Source organism: Limulus polyphemus, unplaced genomic scaffold, assembly GCF_000517525.1.
Source record: "Limulus polyphemus unplaced genomic scaffold, Limulus_polyphemus-2.1.2 Scaffold1904, whole genome shotgun sequence".
NCBI lineage: Eukaryota > Metazoa > Arthropoda > Merostomata > Xiphosura > Limulidae > Limulus > Limulus polyphemus.
The window spans coordinates 109,212-131,106 of NW_013667514.1; the positions used below are offsets into that span (position 1 = coordinate 109,212).

At 33.4% G+C, this 21,895-nt stretch overlaps 1 long non-coding RNA gene across 4 annotated transcripts in view; it reads left to right on the top strand.

Annotated features, from left to right (window-relative positions):
• LOC111087231 overlaps positions 1–21,895 on the top strand; it is a 90,338-nt gene that overhangs the window by 53,222 nt on the left and 15,221 nt on the right. For 3 of the 4 annotated variants that reach the window (XR_002611945.1, XR_002611948.1, XR_002611947.1), the window contains exons 3-4: positions 8,976–9,023; positions 18,957–19,201. This is a non-coding gene — a long non-coding RNA (uncharacterized LOC111087231). The remainder of the gene's footprint in view (positions 1–8,975; positions 9,024–18,956; positions 19,202–21,895) is intronic. The other variant, XR_002611946.1, reaches the window with a different exon arrangement.

Consider the following 21,895-nt stretch of genomic DNA (forward strand, 5'->3'; position numbering starts at 1 on the left):
CGTCTAACCAAGATGTATGTAAGTTTGAAAAAAGCTCTTTTCTTTGATAATTTAGCGCAAAACTACACAAGAGTTTTCTCCACACAACCGTCTCTAAATTTTAACTGATATTCTAAGGGGAAGGCATCTAGTGAACAACACGCACCGCCATCCCTTGGGCTACAGTACTCAAATATAGGAATTTAACCGCCACTCTTACCGCGCCTACGGCCACAAAGCTTAAAACGCGTTTTTGCGGCAACAAACCGCGAACCACGAATCTTCAAATTATTTCTCGAGACGATTGTTATGATCTTAAACTAAACTTTATGGATAGGTTACGTTCTCTTCAGAGATAGTTCAAAAGCTACTGCGCATATATTCATTTTCTGAAGTAGAAACACATTATTTAGATGTAGAAATTAAAATAATTAATCGTGATAATAATTTAAAGGTTTTTGATAAAATAAAAACATATTTTTCAATATACGGCTTACCCTCTCCTAATAGTAATATGCCATATTCTTTTTTCGGTATTATAACTTCACAATTGCTCAGATTCAGTAAAATTTGAAATAAAGTACAATATTTCATTACTAATGTTGAAATATTGATACAAAAAATTAGTATTTAATGGATTTAATAAAAAACATCAAATAAAATTATTAAATTATTTCGTGGTAAATACAAAAATGTATAATAATAAAGAAGTAAAAATTAAAAATTATTTTGTTAAAATTTCCGATAAATATTTTTAGTTTTTAATAAGGTCATACATCTTGGCACTATTTTCATGCGTGTATGAACACAGATAACATCTGAATATAAATAGCTACAGTAGACTCTAAGAGTAAATTTAATGGGTGGAGGTTGGGAGTTATACTAGCTCCGATTACTTGGTTGGGTCTTTATACTAGTATAATTTGTCTACTATACTACTAATTAACTTATTCATTTCAGCTTTTACTACTATAGTGGAGGTTGTAATACAACGTCAGGAGGTAAAGTTCCCTTACTTACCACCAAGGGTAATACCTTATTTTCGTTTTTCTTTCATTTTACATTTCTTTGGAGAGCAGTCACCTCCCAACTGTCTGCAGGCAATAAAGGATGATATAGATGTGGGACGTTGTGGGTTTGAGCACCCACATCTGGCTCTCCTAACTTATTCTTATTTGTTCTTTCTTATTTTATGTTTATTTTTCTTTCATTAACATGTGAGACAAGCGAACGGAGATTAAGAATGGTAGACGATCTTTCCCCACTGTAATGTGGGTCCTATTTCCTCATACACCTCCAAAACCCAAGGCACATCTTGTATCCCACATTATAGACTGTGCCCTGGTGATCCTTTGTAATATATGCATCCTTTGGGTTGTAGTTGTCAAGGCCTGCTTTGATAAGTAAAATTATTTTTTACCACAGGCTTGCTGTTGGTGTTTTTAATTCAGTTCTTCTTTTTCATGTTAATATTTACTTAACTGTTGAAATAATGTTTTTACATCTTTTTGATATAATGCATTAAACCATGAGTGTGTGTATATATACGCACACGCATGGTTTAATACGTTATATTAATAACGATTTTCAATATGCAAGTCATGTGACAACCATAGCCGATACAAAGTCGCGGTGTAACGAAATGTATAAGAACTACATTTTGACATTGTGAAACGTTTCGTAGGTGTGTGATGCTACTGAAAATTGATCGCTTTTGGGGAGGGCATGTAATAGTCCTTTTCGACTCAAAATACTCATACACTCAAATTACAAGGATGTATTGCAATCGAGGATTGAGAATTTCCAAGACAGGGAGATCCTATATACGCAATAGCGTTGGAAAAGAAAGGAACATAGATCAAGGTGGAGTACCAGGACTATCTAGAAAGAGACTCATAACAAATTGTATCCCAGGCGTGGCAAACAATTACGGTGTTTTGTAACTGCTGAGAATCCACGAACACAAAAGTGTATGAAAGCCGTCCATATGCCCCAGGCAACAGTACCTAACATCATAAAAAAATATCTCAGTCTGGAAAAGCGACACCAATCACATGTACGTAGGTTACTTCCACGATGTAATCTATCACCTGTCGCATACCCCAAGCACGTGAAGATTGAAACGGTTGCTCATGCTATTCCATACTAATACATATCGGTCAAATCGCTGCTGTGTGGATGGACTGTTGAAACGTGTGCTGGAAAACCGCCATCCTCGTAAACTAGATAGATTATGGAAAGCAGTGTGATAGGATGCACTTTGGACCTGACAGCCTTACAACAGAGCATTTTGCAATAGGAACAATGTTGCAGAGCTATTGTCATGCCAGATAGGATATTGTGGTTATACGGATTGTAATCATGTGGTGAAGTTCCAAAATCATTTTAAAATAATGTACTCCTCTCTCTGTGACATCATGCTTTTTATTATCATGCATAATAACGTGAGGATAATTTATCAAATTTCAGGACTAGTTTAGTTATTTGTTTTTTTACTTACCACTTGATTTAAAGGAATGTGCGCGTTGTATTTAAACACAAAGAACAGTGTTACGTGATATACACGCTTGTTGTTTGCTAAGTAACGGAATGCCCCTCTTCCCAGTGGATCAGCGGTAAGTCTGCGGACTTATGACACTAAAAACCTGGTTTCGATACTCGTAGTAAGCACAGCACAGGTAGCTCATTGTGCTTAACTACAGACATGCAAACAAAGATAAAGTTGTATTTAAGTACATACAACAGCTTTACGTGATGCAAAGAATTAGTTTTTACATCGTGTATTAGGTTAGTTATACAGCGCCACCTAGTTGAAATATTGCGACTATGTACTTACAAAACAGATTGACTTGAATATTCAAGAAATAAGACTTGAAACATTCACTTATGTCTAAAATTGCATTTATCATCAAAACACGACTTTAGTATCTAAATTACAACTCTTAGAACTTCTTTCATCATTTGGGTCCATTCCAACCATAAAAAATAAGACAAACGCAAATTCCCACGCACCATAAGGGTCTAATTTATCAAAACATACACCTGCATTAAAATTTATCCATTAACACCTGCAGAGGCCTAACGGACGAGCTGTTGTTTCACAACAAAGGATCTCCCTCCATTGTATCTAAACAATTATCGGTGATTTTACAACTCCATCCAAAAGCTGTTTTTAGAACAATGTTTAACTACTACTGAAGCTAGATTTTTCAGCGAATACTTTATTTATTGTTAATAACAGAAATATAAGCTAGTAAGTGGTAAATAATTGCTCTTTTATTATACTAAGTTAACATCAAAAACTGATGGCAAAGCACTTTTTTTTTAGAACACGTTATTTGGTTTGTGATAGGTGTTTACGATACATACGTGTGTTCACTGCAATTGGGTCTGTATCTGTGTGTCTGTCTGTTTGTGTTACCGTTCTCGTATCTCGAAAACTGATAGACCAGTGTACACGAAAATTTTGCACAATATGAGAAGTCAGTGTGGAACAATTTTCCCCAAATTTGGTCCGGATACAAATTCGGATCCAGATTCTGGATAACTCTGAAACATTTTTTCATAATGAGGAGATAGAGTATGTTCGCGATTTTGGGTTAATAACTCTGTAAAGTGTGATCGGATCTCTACCAAATTTCATGGGCACATTAAGGTTGAGACTCCTCATCACAGAACAAAAATGATCCGGATCGTTGATTATTCTGGATCTGAAGAAGATTTTCTGAGTTTCCAAAGGTGAAATTTGACGTTATCCAATATAAACATATGCAATCTCGAAAGAGAGCGTCATGAGGGTATGCAGTCTTTCTTATTCCTCTTATTTGGGTTATTTTGAATGTCACGCGAAGCTGCTCGAGAGCTATCTATTCTATTCTAGCCGTCCTTAATTTGGCAGCGATAGACTAAAGAATGGGCCCTTACTAGTCAACCCCACCAACCGCTAACTCTTGGGCTATTCTTTACCGAAGAATATAAGATTGAACCTCACATTATAACGCCCCTACGGCTGAAGGAGCGAGTATGTTCAGTGATGAGGATTCGAACGCCCAACCACCAGGCCATGTGTGATGATTAAGTCATCACTACTAGTAGAGATGTGTATAAGACATGCAAGTGACGATGAACATTTTACTGCTTATAAAGGTGTGACAGAATAATGCGGTATATAATGAAACCCTAACTACTGGTAGAAGTGTTTACAGCCCGGATGATAACTAATCCGCCATTACTGATAAATGTGTGTGCAACCCTCAGGATTATAGAGGTCAATGCCAGAATATAAAAGTTCTTAATCTATAAGTTACAGATTTTAAAATATGCCATTCCAGTTCTAATAATTTGGGTAGGCAAGCATGTTATATCACAATGAGTTCACAATAGTTGTTTTTAGGTTTGGTTTTGGTACATCACATTATTAAATTAAAAAACAAGGAATCTTGCAAGTTCTTATATATTGCCACGCTAGCATGTACTTTCTTGATAACGTTTTCGGTTACTAACATATAAAGTTTAAAAACAAATGATATTCTACAATTAACAACCCGGTTTGCCTGAAGCACGTGTTCTTACATGGGTATATGTTAATTTTTCTTTCTCAATTACAACTGCATAGTTTCTAAGCACACCTGTCTATCAACTAAACTGTTCTACTGTATCATGACTTCCTATATGTCCAGTACATTGTTTTAAAGGGAGGGAGAATGATGATTATGATGGGGAAGTAGAAAGGCGGTGGGTCGAGGGGCACAACCATCACCCCAATCCTTTCCCAAATTACGGTCATATAAACCAACGTATTTTTCATAGCTCCGTTGTTCTGATGAAAACTACTACAGCGCCCTAGGGAGCTTTGTTAATATTAGGTTGTGAGGACAGGATAAAGGCAGGGAGAGGGGCAATGTGAGGTTGTTCTTCAGGCCGAGAGGCCCAGTTTTTCTCTTATGCTCATGCATTCCAATTTTTTTCTCGAGTACAGGAAAGAAATCAACTTAGATAATTATTTTATAGTACCAGGTAATACGAAGGCCTATCCCGTTGGAAAAATAAAATAAAAAACAAGCGAGTGTTAATGAGGAGATAAAATTGGTTAATTTACAGTGTATTATGCAGCTTCTTGGTTTGTAGTATGTTGGTGGTAGATGAAAAAAACCTCGGAATTGATTCAGTGAGTCCAAAATTGATGTTATCTAAAGTAATAACATATAAACGAACTTGTCTCGCTTTGCTAGAAGTGGGTTGAAATCAATGCATATACACACATATTTCTTGAAAACAACTATAAATAAACAATCTAATTAACATTATAATGAAAACTGCGAATAAAAAATGTGAACCCTCAAATGAATTTAGATAATAAAGACAAGGTTTAAAAATATAACAAAAAAACACAATGGAAAAAAGTCAGTCGGAAAAAAACACAAAGAAAATTACACAAACAGGTAGAAAAATAAACAAAAAAAGTACTTTGGAAAACAGTATCAATAACAGCTAAGCCACATCTGAGCCAATTATTGAAACCATGTAAACCAACTGATACAATAAATAATTAAGCTGTTATTAATACAGTTTTCTATTCAGTGGCTTCCCATTATTGTTCAACACTTGCTATTAAACCATACTGTTCTTTTTATCCTTTCTTATAATTTGTTTGCTTTGTGCATCTATACATATTTCAATATGGCTTCTAATCATTCTATGTGATAATAAAAAAGTAAAAATGCTTATTTCGAAATTTGTTATTTTATACCATTCCTAAAGTATGGGATTTTTTTTTTACTTTTTGACCTGTTTGGGTAATTTTCTGTGTCTTCTTTACCGTTGTCTTTTTTTTTCGATTGACTTTTTTTCTATGTCTTTTTTCCGATTGACTGTTTTCCATTATCTCCCCCCCCCCCAGTGGCACAGCGCTATGGCTGCGGACTTACAACGCTAGAAACCGGGTTTTGATACCCGTATTGGGCAGAGCGCAGATATCCTATTGTGTAGCTTGGTTCTTAATTTCAAACATATATTTCAAACAAACCATTGTCTTTTTTTTTGTTGTCTTTTTTTATCCTTGTCTTTATTACCGCCACTGCCCTTACCTATCCGTACTACAGAATTCATTGTCATAGCCTTGTCATAAGTAACTCAGAATTGATGTACGTAATAACTAGCCAACTTTGCAAATTATTAATATTTGAACATGGAATATGAGCGATAAATCTCATTAATGGAGTACTATTTTGTCTTTAAATCTGTAAAAACATTTGTTTCCACTCTTTTTTAAAGTATTTTCTGAAGTCATTATCCAAATTATAGACTAAAATATTCATCTAAGCATCACGTAATGAGTGAGGTATCCTGTGACTTGCAATACAATACTGACATAATCATCACTGAATCAGTGAGACATCCCGTGACTTGTAATACAATACTGACCTAAGTATCAAGGAATCAGTGAGGCATGATTCCTTGATACTTAGGTCAGTATTGTATTACAAGTCACAGGAGTGAGGCATCCTGTGACTTGTAATACAATACTGAGCAAAGTATCAAGGAATCAGTGAGGCATTCTGTGACTTGTAATACAATACTGAGCAAAGTATCAAGGAATCAGTGAGGCATTCTGTGACTTGTAAGCTAAGTGTCAAGGAATCAGTGAGGCATTCTGTGAATTGTAAGCTAAGTATCAAGGAATCAGTGAGGCATCCTGTGACTTGTAATACAATACTGACCTAAGTATCAGGGAATCAGTGAGGCATCCTGTGACTTGTAATACAATACTGAGCTAAGTATCGAGGAATCAGTGAGGCATCCTGTGACTTGTAATACAATAATGACCTAAGCATCCAGGAGTTAGTGAAGTATCCTATGACTTGTAATACAATAATGACTTAAGCATCAAGGAGTTAGTGAAGTATCCTATGACTTGTAATACAATAATGACTTAAGCATCAAGGAGTTAGTGAAGTATCCTATGACTTGCAGTATGTTGTTGATTACAGATGATGTGAATTTGATTAAATATAAGTAGGACGGTAGCTTTAAAACAATATAATTATGTATCGGTAAATAGTAGGATCGTGGTTCTCTGTAGTGTTTTAGTTTGGCTTAAATAACAGTTCTATGCAGTCCTCGAAATTGTGTGACATCACAGTTATATGTAGAGCTTATGTTTGTGTAGAATTATGGTTGTACGTAGTCCTATCGTTTGGGAAAAGTTGTCATCATTCTAACAGTGATAGTTCTATTTTTCTTCTTTTGAAAGTCCAGGTGATCATAATCGTGCCAGGTGTTTCAAAAACATTTATGAAGATGAAAACGATTTCGTCTGTGGATCAGCTTGAAGATCATGTACTTACTCATACCCTTCAATGTGACAAGTCTATCAGGATTTCGATCTTTTACCGTCACTCCTCCTCTTCCTCCATGAGGTTTGTTAACCATCTATCCAGAGGTTATCTCATCACGTGGATCTGCACTAGCTACATGAACCTATACGAAATGGTTTTGCACGTTATTTGGTCTGTTTAGGGCTTTTGTTTCCAGCTGCTGTTACACAATGTTTTTTAAAATGTCGAAGCAGTTCATACAATTAAACCTTCGACTCGCAATCTGATGATCGCGAGCTCAAATTCCCATTACCGAACATGCTCACCCTTTCAGTTGTGGGGGCCTTATAAGAGTTGGCTGTGTGTGGTGTTGACTAGCTGCCCTTCCTCTAGTCTATCGCTGCTAAATTAGGGACGGCTAGCGCAGATAGTCCTCGAGTAGATCTGCGCGAAATTCAAAGCACACTAAACCAATTACACCTATATATTCAAAAGCACCACCAGGATTCAAATGTTCTTTACTTGCGTTTTTATTCTAGTTCTTTGGTTGGTTAACATCGTTTCCCCAGCTTTAACACTGCTCTTCAGTCAACGGCTTTTCTTATAGTGTTAGATATACAGAAGGAAATCAAAGTATTTCTTTCTAATTTAGTATGTAACTTGAGATACATAAAGTAACAATTGGTAACACTTCACCCTACCCTGATTTTAAGCTCAGATTCATTGTCTGATTTTATGAATATCGTGCAGAGTGATTCCCAGAATTTAGGCATTATTAAGTGTGCGTTTTTACACACCAGAAAATATGTATTTTATTTTCCAAATGAATTACGGTTTCTAAAGAAATCTACAATATGATAAAATGTAAGAATGAAAATAAAATAGTCAAGGAAGTTAAGTGAAAACTAGAATTACGTAGTGACGTTTCGGCCGTCATAAATTACAATGAAAATCGTTAGGCCGAAACGACATTTTATTATTACAAAGTTAAATAAGCAATAATAAATAATAGTTAATAAGGTAGTATTGTTTATAGTGATATCTAAGCACATTTCATCGTATCTCGCCCGTGACTGCTATTAAGGTAATATTGTAATGTTAGTTTCTAAGAAGGGTTAAATTAACCACGTTAGAAAAATTAAGTCTAGCGCAATTACTTATGTAGACTGCTGAAGAATGTTATAAGACAACGTTTTGAGAATCTGCAAGTGACCAGGCTTTACTTTAGAAAAAAAGAATAGTATAACAATACATATACAAATACAGTTTAATTGTATTTCTGCGCGTAAAACAAAGGAAAACTAATCATTTGTGAGGAAAAAAAGAGAAAAGAAACGAACGTGACCCAGGATCTTGGAAGTGAGACATATCAATATTAAAATCTAATTCAGTCACAAGTCACCATTCTTTCAAATAACTTCGTTGATCTGTTAGTATTGTTGTGTCATAGACACTAGAGAGGTTCATTTGGTTTTAACTAAATCCAACAATAATGGTCTTAAACCAAATCCATAAATCAAGATCCAATCTAGCTATCAAATGATAGTCAATATATTTTGTTGTTTTTTCATAATTTGTAGTGCATATGGGAGGGATATAGACATTTTGACAATAAAATTAGAAAAGAAAAAAAACGACCTTAACTCTCTAGATAATGATAAAAACTTCTTTTTTTTTCAGTCAACGTTTCATCAAGGCTGGAAGCACAAGAACTGTTTAGTTTGGCAGGTAGTCAAGATTCTATTTTATTAACATTTGTAAGGAAATGTAAGAAAGGATTTCTACAAAAGGTTGAGAATCGCTATAAAATTCTATTTTTCAATAAAATAAATGTCGCGTTTCTTTCATTAGTTTTATTGGTAAAAAACAAAAGTGGTCCCAATTTCATCTAGACGCTGTAGATTTATACATTTCCAACCATTAAAAATACAAAAAAAACAACAAAGAAATCTGAAAGATATTCAAGTCGAAAGGAAACATAAATTATGACATATATTCTTCGTTAAGTTTGATATTTGAAAAAAACTAGTTGTATACTCTGCCAAATTTATATGTTTACATTTTTTCATTAATTCGGATCAGTTTCATGTATTAACTAATGACAACACTTTCCTTCTTAACTTGGAGGTTGGAATATATAAGAAATTACGAACATTCGGAAGATCTCCGCTGTTTAAGCGTACGGTTTAACAGGAGAGCAAGTCTACCATCATGCCTTGAATATCCATTCTTTCTTGTTATTCGATCATACATGGAGTTATTTATATTGTGATAGCTGTATTTGATTAATTTGTAGTCAGTCATGGCTTCTTTCGAACATCTTTGTTTGGTAATTGAAGCATACAAAGAAAAAATAATAATGGCGAAATCTGTATGTCTATCTTTACCAAGTTACTTAATAAAGTCAATCTGTATAACATAACTGGCTTTATTGATGAGTTCAATAAGTCTGTAACATTTTCCTGTTTTAACGAAGCATTCTGTTCACTCTACACATTGTCCAAAAGTAATTGATTTTTTTTTTATAATAGATATCTTAATAATAATTCGCTATTTCAGGCATGTTTGATAATTAAAAACAGGGCTAAATGTATTTGCCGGAGACTCCTCCCCACCCAACTACATAATATAGTAATGGAAATAAATCAGAAACAATTATAAAATCATACAAGCGATACAGGTAGTCTCAAACTACGAACAATGGCAACTAGATTGTGAATATATTAATTATTTAAAAAATCATCATACAAAATGCAAAAGAAAAGCGAGTAAGTTGTGTAGTGTGCTAGTATTTTGTACGTTATATCTTTGATTTACACAAAGCATTACACCTTGTTTTCATGCTACCATACAGTTTATCAATGTGCGATTGAGGAATGTTGTTCCAAATGTCTTCTATTATTCCCCACAATTCTGCCAAATATTTCGATGGTCTTTTGACTTCCTCAGCTTTTACATAATCCCGAACACTTTCAATATTGAGATTTTATGCAGACCGAGCCATGTCTGTTACTGTTCCATCGGCCTCTTACCGTCACGATATCGTTCCACAACGTTTGCTGTATGCCTGGAATCATTGTCGTGATGGAAGAGAAAAACCAGACCGAAGTATAGTGTTCTTAGGAGAATGGAATTATGGATCAGAATCTACCTATACTTTACGGCAGTGATGGTGCCACCATTTTTGTGTATATCACCAACATCGTTTGCGGAGATGCAGACCCAAGCTTGTCCTGATCTCCTACCATGCTTTACTGTAGGTTTTGTAGATTAACTAAACTATATTGTATACATATATACTTTATCACTCACTAGATCTTAATTCCTCGAACACAATAAACAGTTTAGGCTTGTGATCTAGCAGATCAAACTCTACACAGCTGCAGTTATTATTTTTCATTTTATCTTTGTAGATAACTATAACTTGTGGCGATATTTGTTGCTTTTTTAAATAAGCCAGCTGCGATATTTATAGTGAATATATAAGATTGAAACGGCCACAATATTTGCACTTAGCATAAAAAGTAATGAAAATGTATTTTGTATTTACACTAATTAAATTACATCAACATTATTGAAATCAAGAAGTGTCGCTTAAGCTCTATTGTATGTGTGGAGTCTCACACTTCCTCTATAAGGTTCTGGATTTATTCTGTTTGTTTTATACATTTCTGCAACTCAACTCACGCATTTACGTTTATTAGATGTTTTTTTTTCTGAAACACTTCGTTTGGCTGTGTACTGTGTCTGTCAGATTTTCAACTGTTTTCTTAAAGCACTGCTGTTTTTTAAACTGTGCTGTTTGCCTCATGTTTTGTTATTTTATTAATTGCTATTGTATGTATGTCTGAGGCACTACAGGTTTTAAAGATCGACTGCTTTCTGAAGCACTGTTGTTGTTTCTTTTGTAGCATTACTGCTCTTTGATGTAAGTATTGTAGTTTAGCTGGAGTAGAACTATTTGTCTGATGCTCTTCTGTTTCCTAAGGCATTATTGTTTTTCTACAATATCCTTGACTGAAGTATTGCAGTCTGTCTGGTGCTCCCCTGATTTCTTAACCTTTTCAATAAAATTACTGGTTTTAAATCGCTGCTGTTTTTTGATTCACTACTGCTTAATCTAATGCCTTGTTGTTTTTAAAGGAATCTTTTGTATATATATATATATACTGTTTAACGTGACAAGGAAATGGGAGACGGTTAATCAACAAACCTGAAAAATTAGTTGTTTTTTTTACTTGTCATGCTAACAACATATTTTGATGATCAATTATCAAAACTTAATTTGACAAAATGTAGATATTAAAGGTTTGAACTCGAGAATTATGAGTAGTTTTTAACATCTCATGTTATGATTTATGTGCCACGTTCCCTGAATCTGATTTTAATAAACGTGTCCTGCTTTTGATAAAGTGGAAAACGAAACGGGGTGACAAGTAAATAGTATTAATTCTCGGTTCATCTCAAAATCTAGCTGTTTATAACTGTTTATAGCTGTTCATACCTAGCAAAAGATGAAAACCTTTATATGCTTTCCATAATTTATATTAAAATTGCTGAAAATAAGAATTTTCTACACATATAAATTATATATCTTCAACTCCATTATTACCTCCATGTTTGAAAGCTGTTTTAAATATACTTTCGATCTCAGTGTGATACATGCCCACCTACTATAAAAGGAAGAGTTTAACTATTACACCTGATATTATATAGAGATTGATATTATTAAAAAATAAAGTAACAGACGTTCATAATATCAGGTGTAATAGTTAAAAAATATCAATATCTATATTAAAAGATGAAGTAACAGAGTTGATAATATCAGGTGTAATAGTTAAAAAAAAGATGAAGTAACACACGTTGTTTTAACCATTACGCCTGATATTATATAGAGATTGATATTATTAAGAGATGAAGTAACAGAAGTTGTTTACGTGTTTTTGTAAGTTAGTCGTTTAGATAGTTCTTTGTTTTTATTTCGAACAAGCATCATTATTTTATATTTTAATGCATTTTATGGTGTGTGTTTTTTTTTAAACTAAAGTTTCCTAGATTATTTATTTGACAAAAATCGACACTTTGTTTAACGCTAGTTTTTCACAAAACATTCCTGTTTAGCAAACTAGAGATATTAACCTTGTTCGTGAGAGCTGTTCTTACCGAACCTTGGATCTGGTTTCTTCCACTGATGTAGATGGCGTCACACTGTCGACTGTCGGTCGGCGAGATCTACGATTCATATTATTCTCACTGCACACGCTAAGAAAATTATGTTTGCATAAGCTTGAACGCCAGAAATATATTAGTCCTAGGTGAAGTGATAATAATTACACAGTTATGTTTTTATTTGTTTGTTTACTAGAATGGTTCTTCTTTACTCTTACTTGAATTCAAGTTTGACGGTTAAATACAGTTAATATTTAGTGTTTTATGTTTGTTTTAGCGCAAAGCTATCGACGCTGTGTACACCGCATTCTAGCGTTATAATAGCCATCTTAAGTTTATCACTGAACAATCAGGGAATGGAATATTTTGTGGTGAAAAATAAATGAATATCCATAATAAAATGCAGTCAGATTAGTTTTTGTTTTGGAGACGTTGCATCTGGAATATTTTGTGGTGAAAAATAAATGAATATCCATAATAAAATGCAGTCAGATTAGTTTTTGTTTTGGGGACGTTGCATCTGGAATATTTTGTGGTGAAAAATAAATGAATATCCATAATAAAATGCAATCAGATTAGTTTTTGTTTTGGGGACGTTGCATCTGGGTTGATTCATTACTGTAGAGATACATTTTTATATGTTGGAGAGGTTTTGAAAATAAAACGATAAACGTTATTAAGTTAAGGTTTTGTATGGTAAACTAACTGTTAGTAGGAACATTAATGGAGGTTAAAACCTTCTGATGGCTTGGTCAACGTACTTTGCCTCATTTTAGCCCAGGGTTACTGATGAGTTTCTATATTACGTGAAACCGGTCTAACTCAGAGAAATAACTTGAAGTAAGAAAGAAGTCTATTTTGTTTTTGTTTTTTACCAGAACTTACGAATAAACTACAATTAACTAAACAGCCAAGTGTTCCAAAGAGTGTTGTGCAGCTAATCAACAGCCCGTTCTCCGAACTGATGTTATATAGTAATGAAAATTGTAGAGAGAAAACGTCATTTGAAAGACCTTTAATATTAACTAAATCTGCTACTTTACCGGTATCGTGTTGCTTTCTCAATGGCTCTTCAACTCTTGGTCGGATTTAGCTTAGTGATTAGCGTAACGAACTGTGAAACCGAGGGTCCATGGCACGCAGCCACTTATCCCTCATAAATGCACTTTACACTTTAGGGCCATGGGTGCGTTATAAGAGTGACAATCAAATCTTATTATTGGATCAGAGTAGTCCAAGAATGGCGTGTGATCTAGTCTATCAGTTTAAAATTAGGGACCACCAGTTCAAATAGTCATTGTGCTGCTTTGCTCGAAATTACCAAACATTCCACACACTTAAGCTCTTAACCTCTGACAAGAAGAAAGTGTCTCTAAACACCTCTTGTTTCCTAATCTAGAAAAATTAAGTTCGATAAAACCAATTTAGATCTTTTCCTTTTCTCATTTGAAATTGACAAAAACATTATCAACAAAAGTTTTATTAATTTATGCCAATTAATTGTAATAATATTTTATGTATGGCAATAAACATATTATAATTCTTGTATAATGGGTATTTTGATTTAGTAACCTATCCAAGAAATTTCTTTGAAACGTAATGTTATAAAAAATTAATTGTAACACATACATTCACGAATATCAGAATACTGAATTAGCAAGTAAAATCTTGAATGTGAAGCAACAGTTTAGAACTTGCAAAGTTTACCGTGTATTTCCAGACGTTATTCAAGGACTTGAACTTGTGTAGATCCATTTGTTCGATGTTGAGGGACTGAAGCTGCTTAAACAATAAAGATAAAGCAAATGTTGTATGCTGCTGTCATTGAGGTATTCATTATAAAACTTCTTCTTCTTTAACCTTTATATTTGAAATCAGTTGTCAGTAATTAACAACTGATGTTTTTGGAACCAAATGAAATAGTCCTCATAAGAGAGTAAGAAAGGAATGCACTTTTTAAATTTTATTGTGTGGTATTCAAATGTTTTGATTTTTTTTGTTCGAATTTGGTGTCATATCAGAATCCATGCTACTTTCTACAGAACCTTTAGCAGGATTTCGTCAGTTTCACTTTTCTTCTGTTTCTATAAGGAAGCACGCTATGCTAACACGATTTGTAAACATTTCGTGTACAAAACGTACTAAGTGTTTTGATTGTACCTGAATATAATAGATCATACTTAAAAGTATTGTTTCACTGATTCTGTTTGTAAGAAGTAAAAAATCTAGCATGAGTGTTTGTATGCGCCACGTTTTTCACGTTTACAAATATTAATAAACGCATCGGTAGTAAGTGTTGATTTCAAGGGTATGTGGATTTATAATTTATTTTTATGACTTTATGCACATATAAATATATTACAAAATACCTTTAAAATGTCATCTAAATACATAGCCTCGTATGTTGACTCATCATGTGCTGAAACTGAAAATAGCATGCAAGCTGTTTGCGTTAATCCCCAGGTTTTACCTTATATTCTTACGTCCTTTCAATGAGCAGCTAACAAGGTGGCGGAGGTTATGTTTTCACCCCTGTGTGTGTTTGTCAGCAAGATTTCTCAAAAACGGCTGAATGGATTTGGACGAAAGTTGGTATGCATTTGGATTATGATCAAATTTAGAAGTTATTAGTTTTTGTAGGGTCAAGGTCAGGAAAATCCAAACAAATCCCTGCTGTCAACATGTGGACCGATTTTTCACACTATTTGTGCTCAATAACTTAGACAAAAAGAATGATCGGATTTTGATGAAACTTGGTGGACATATGTAAAATATTATTCCTCATTGTCCTACCAAAAATGGTCCACATCCGTTATAACAACGAATGTACGGACACATTTTCGTATTTTTTGAGGGCCGAATATGATCAACGTTGCGTGGCGGAGTCATGCTCTCTACTGAGCGCCCCTCCAGTTTAAAGCTTTGCTACGATACTATCGTCGGAACAAGATATGAACCTCCTGGTAACACAGCGGTAAGCTTAAGGGGTTATAACACTGAGAATCCACATGGCAAACACACCACAGATAGTCCATAATACAAATTTGCTCTAAAACAAACTAGCAAAACAAAATAAACAAGATTCAGCCTAAGGCCCCTTAAGCTGAATGAAGTTGCATGGAATAATTCTAGAATTATTACATGCAACTTCATTCAGCTTAAGGTCGAATTATTCCATGCAACTTCATTAAATTCGCTTATTTTGTTCAGTTTTGTTTCAAATCGATAACCTGCGTATTTCGTACACAAACATATATATAAAGGTTATTACAGTTCATATGCCTTTTAAAGGATATCATTCGTGTCAATTAATGTAATGAAAACCCAATGTTTAAATATTTTTATCACCTTTTAACATTATATTAATTTAACACATGTAACACAGTCACGTGCTAATCTTTCATAATCATAGTGATAAAACCTTTCCCACTTACGGAAGACTACTGACATAATGTATTTTTTGTTCCTCTACAAAATTGCATGATTTAATAATACAAGACCACTCAACTTGCGCCTATCAATTTAAATGCCCAAGAGTTACTGGATTTATTACATACACAAAAACAAAACAAACTAAAGACAAAACAGTTAGTTGAAAATCTCAATGTTTCTATGGTGCAGCATTGATATTTCCACGCCAACTCAGTTATTGGAGTTAAACTGTTGTAAATTTCAGAATGCAAAAATAAAAATCTTGAGACCTAAAAAATAGGGTTAACACACTGAGTTTCCGAAAAACAAATTGGGACAAAATATTTGAGCAAACAGTTTTTCATTTGTCCGAGCATTTTACACATTATTAGTTGTTTCAGAATAACGCATCAATGATTAAAGTCCATTCTAATGAAGTAGAGTGTTTAATGTTGTAAAAGCAATCGTTTTATGTTGTAAAATAAACGTGTTTTGTGTTGTAAAATCAACTGTTTTATGTCGTAAAATCAACGTGTTTTATGTTGTAAAAGCAACTGTTTTATGTTGTAAAATCAACGTGGTGTATATTGTAAAATCATCTGTTTTATGTCGTCAAATCAACTGTTTTATGTTGTAAAATCAAAGTGGTGTATATTGTAAAATCAACTGTTTTATGTCGTAAAATCAACGTGTTTTATGTTGTAAAAGCAAGTGTTTTGTGTTGTAAAATCAACGTGTTGTATATTGTAAAATCAACTGTTTTATGTTGTAACATCAACGTGTTTTATGTTGTTAAATCAACTGTTTTATGTTGTAAAATCAACGTGTTTTATGTTGTAAAATCAACTGTTTTATGTTGTAAAAATCAACGTGTTTTACGTGGTAAAATCAACTGGTTTATGTTGTAAAAGCAACTGTTTTATGTTTTTTGTCGTAAAAATATTAACGCAATATAAAAATAAAAGTATGAGATATAATTATTTTTAAAACAATTATATATGCACCAAAATATGCTTATTAACCCATATAGGTTAATAAAGTTTATTCTATGACCATCTGAGAACCATAGTTTTACGTTCTAACAGCTCAGTTCGATAACAGAAAACGCTACACAGATAAGGTGTGGGAAATAGCAAGGTGTAGAATTTCTTTATAAATGGTATTTTAGCTTCATTTATCACGATGTTTCAATGGCATAGATTGAAATATAAAATTAATATACTGCATATTTATTAATCCATAACATTCTGCACAAGTTTCGTTTTTCTAAAGTATATTGCAAAATTTGTCTTTATTCTGGGTTGTTATGGGATCACTTGTTTTGCTACGTAACCGCTTCGGTACAAGAAACAGTTATGAAAAATAAGATCCTTTGAAGACTTTGGATTATATATATATACAAATGTAGCTTCTCAATTTAAGTTAGTTTGGGCAATTTAGTTGTTTATATCTAAGTTCGTACGAAAGTGTTCGAGTACCTTAAGTCTGAACAAGAGGAGAGAGAATAGCAACTGTGAATAATTAAGTTTGTTTTAGCTTACATTTTAAAATCACAAATTTAATTTAAGCTATGATTTAAATTAGTTTATGTTCGTATCTGTATTTGTATCACAAAATATAAGAGTGTTTCCTCTGTTCAAGAAACAATAGATAAAGTTGAAACGTGTGGTTGACCACTATTTATTACTGTGTATGTGTGTTTTTTATAGTGAAAATCTATTTTATTCTGTTAAATGCATGCCGTATTTTCTATTCACCTGAAGTGAGCACTTTAACGTAAACAGGTTTAATTTTCGTTTAAAGGATAATCTATTATATAGATAACACAAAATGAATATGTATACACTTATTCAAATTACTCATTATTACCAATCTCGAAAGTTCTGTTTATTTTGTTTAATATTATCCATCTTACCAAAAGTTCATACTTAAGTAAGCGGTTGAACGGTAATTTTCAGCTGTCACTGCTTTAAAACGTTTCGTCCATTATAATTTGTTTTTATTTTCAGCTTTTTTAAACACTTTTACTCGTTTGTCATTTCCGATCTTTCATTAAAATTTTCGTTTGACAAAAAGATTTTATTTGTTTGATTGTTGTTAAGCGCAATGCTACACAATAGGTTATCTGTACTGTGTTCATTTTGGGGATCGAACTTCAAATTTTAGGGTTATAAGTTCTCAAGCTTACCGGTAAACACCGGAAGGGGGAGGCTTTCACAAAAAGTATTCTTCCGCTGCTTCAAAAAACGCATAGCAGTTATAACACTAGGAATTAACCCTGGCAGATGACAAGCGATAACAGTGCAATTTCTATCTAACCCGTGGTCTAGACAAATTAGCACTCAAAACATGGCATAAGAGAAGATACAAGATAAATATAAAAGCGTGTGTTAGTATGTTAAAATGGGGCAGGTAGTGTTATTAGCACATTGTTATCATTCACATAATTTCATTTGTACAATTAAAACATTAATGAGATCTAGAATACGATTTGGAAACTTTTGATCCTTTATCACGACTTCATGTTTAGCAGCATCGCTTTTGTATTGAATAAAATTCAATTCTAAACAACATAGATAACTTTCATTAGTGTAAGTAAAAAAAAACACGGTAAAATATATAAAAAATATATAGGAATAACATTAAATTAAAATATATTTTGCAAAAAGCGATTATCAGAAAATAAATGACACTGAAAAAAATCTTAAAATGTTTTGCTGTTATGTCTACATAGTTATTAGTAGCCGTGACAACAAACGATAATATTTTTTCACCCCAAGTTCAGGAAGCTAATATTAATTATATTTTTTGTGTTTGATATAGACACAAGTTTCATGGAGAAGGTTTTATGATCTATGACATAGGGATGAGACCACATATTACATGCGAATAATTCCAAAAATGTATGGCATACTACATATTTTCAGGACATATATAACACTGCAAGACAGGATTGCAAAACAACCTCCTTTTTATTCCTTAACGACATACTTCTCCAAGTTTTACAGAAGTTTCTTTATCTAACGCTTATTTTAAATCTTCCTGAAATGATTTCCAATTAACATTTTTTCTATTTATTAGTGGTGAACGAAGATTAGGTTGTTCAAAATGCCCAGCGTTCCAGACGCCAAGTAGTATGCCAACATGGACGTCTTTAGTCAGACCGACGCCATGGACAGAAGCAGTCAGTGACGAATGGGTTGTGTTTGAACATGGAATAAGATGGGCTTCCCTGTTACTAATGAGCCTTAGCCCCCTCTAACGGCAAAGGAAATACTGATGGTGAGATAGACGACAAAGGTGACCCTCGAGTGTACGAAAGTAAGGTAGATGTTGCCATTGTCATGTAAAAACTATTCAGCCTTTTATAGTACGTAGCAAGCTCTTCATCGGAGGTGGTGGCGCTGCAGTGCTTGTTTCATCAACGCTCAAGATACTTAACACTTTTTTTATAAACAGTAGCGTTTCACACTGAGTTTGATTTCATGGTTTAGCACCAGTGTTCACATTCGTTTCCCAAACCTTTTTTATGACATTGTAGCACTAGTTAAAAGAACAGGGGATGGTTTTGGAACGTGATGGCAGGGAGAATGAACGCAGCAAGCAATGGCACAGGCTTTCCTTGTTTAATATGTAGCTGGGCTATCGCTTCCTAACCTAATCAATATCACCTGTGTTGCGTTGTTCAGTAAATTATAGCCATCTATGTGTACGTCTAAGATATTGATTTCCAACCTGCATTCGTCCACGTTATTTAAAATGTTGACATTATGCTGAGATGAGATCTGGGGAAAATGTAAAAGATTTTAATATATATATATATGTGTGTGTGTGTTGGAGTAAACTTTTGTTTTTATTTTTTTACTCCTAAAAGTGTACAGTTTATAAACGTTAGCTCCAAGAGTATTTCAGGCTTAGGCGACGACTACTGTCATTTGTTTAATTTCATACAAACCATCTATCGCTTTATGAAAACATTAACCATAAAATCAAAAATAAAGTTATTTGTGTACGATACGTGGTATATGAACATTAGCATTATATAGTATATATATATATATGTTGTGTGTGTTTGTGTGAATGATAGTTCTATACAGTGCTTTTGGTTTTTGGCTGTATTTCAGAGCAAAGTAACACAATGTTCAATCTGCACTTCGTCCATCGAGGGTAAATGAACTTAGAAATTTAGTGTTGTAAGTCTGTAAACTTACCGCTGGCTCATTAGTGAAATCGGAGCAATAGACTGTCTTGAACAGTAGCTGTGAAAATTCGAAAGTGTATAAACCACAGCACTACACATCACATGGTGCATGAGGGATATTTCTCTACAATATATTATTTATGAACAGTAGCTATGAACATTAGGTAGTGTACGAACTTTGCTCAACGTGTGTTATTAGGTTATACTATCAATAACCATAAACACAAGTTAACCAGAGAGATATAAGCCGGACCTATATCACAGTATGTTTGGTACATGATGTAGTAGCAGTAAACATTAAATTTTGAACGAATAGCGTCTCTTTTATTACGTGATGTAGGAGTTAGTTCTTTAAAGTATATAATATATGAATGGTAGCTGTGAATATGAAAAAGTGTGTCAACTGTAACTATGTGAATTACGTGATGTGTGAGTAGTACTTCTGCTGAGTACACAGTATACGCACTTTGTACAGTACATGGTGTATAAAGAATAGCTATATTTGGTATATAATGTAGATGCATAAAACATGGTGTCCAAACTTTAGCATTTCGTAGCTCAAGGTGAATGGTTTGTAACACTTTATTGAACGTAGCGGATTAATGGTAGTTAGCTCATGACTAAAGAACCTGAAAACTCAGGTATATAACAAGTAAATGTTTATTTTTTATTTAAAGGCCGTGTTTCTCCTACACTGTGTTCTGCGATAATTTAAATAGAATTAGAACGTATATAATATGTTATATTACTCTTGTATCTCTGTGTATAAGCTTTGTGTGCTTCCGTTTAAGTCCTAACACTCAATTTCAAATTTTTCTGTTTGAAAGGAGTGATGTCAAACCTACAAAGACATTGTAGCATGAGGCCCTTGTGACTCGACATTGCAACATAAAGAAAGCTCTTATGTACTCGACGTTGTAACATAGGGCTCTTGTGTACTCTATCATACACATACGAGAAGAGTTACATATGAGGAAGACCTTCCTAAAAAAATACTGTAGAAACACTATAAAAACGAGAATTATTTCATTATATCATGTATGAAATAATATTTAGAATTTAATACCACAACAGAATTATGCCTGAATTAGTAGACTTACAGTACATGAACATAAAAAATTTCCTAAGATATATATGATGAGGATGTTTTTATTAAAATCTTACCTGTCATTAATTATTTTAATTTTGTAGGTCGTGAATGTATTTAAAATTAAAAACTTAAAATTTAGGTCATCGTTTATAATAAGAATTGGAAAACAAATTTTAGTTGAGTTTGTGAACTACACATGTTCCGGATATGCAAAGAAATAAAGGAAGTTTTGAAATAATAATTATACTTTATTGATAGAACCATACCTCATAAATGGCGACAAGTAGTCTAAAGGGACTCTGAGGTAACGTAGGTATTTTCTACATAAAACAATATCACACAGAACACACAAGTGGATAAAATATATGTTGAAACAGTAGTTCAATTTTGTGGATATAAGAGCTCTAAATGAAAGTTAGTGAAATTAATAGATGAAACATGCCATATTAGAATAAACAAATTACAAAAGAAGAATATTGTTATTCTACGAAATTTTAAGTAGAGCCGTACCAAGTTCAACAATCGAGAAGCGTAAGAAAAATATTTCTTTTTCATTGCAGTTGCTTAAACTTGATTCAGCTGTTGCCTGCGGTAAGTTCCAACATCATGTTGTTGCCTTTAGTGGGTTTCCAACATCATGTTGTTGCTAACAAAACGTCCCCCGCTGAGATAGTGGTCAGTCTACGGATTTACAAGGCTAAAATCAGGGGTTCGATTCCTCTCGGTGGC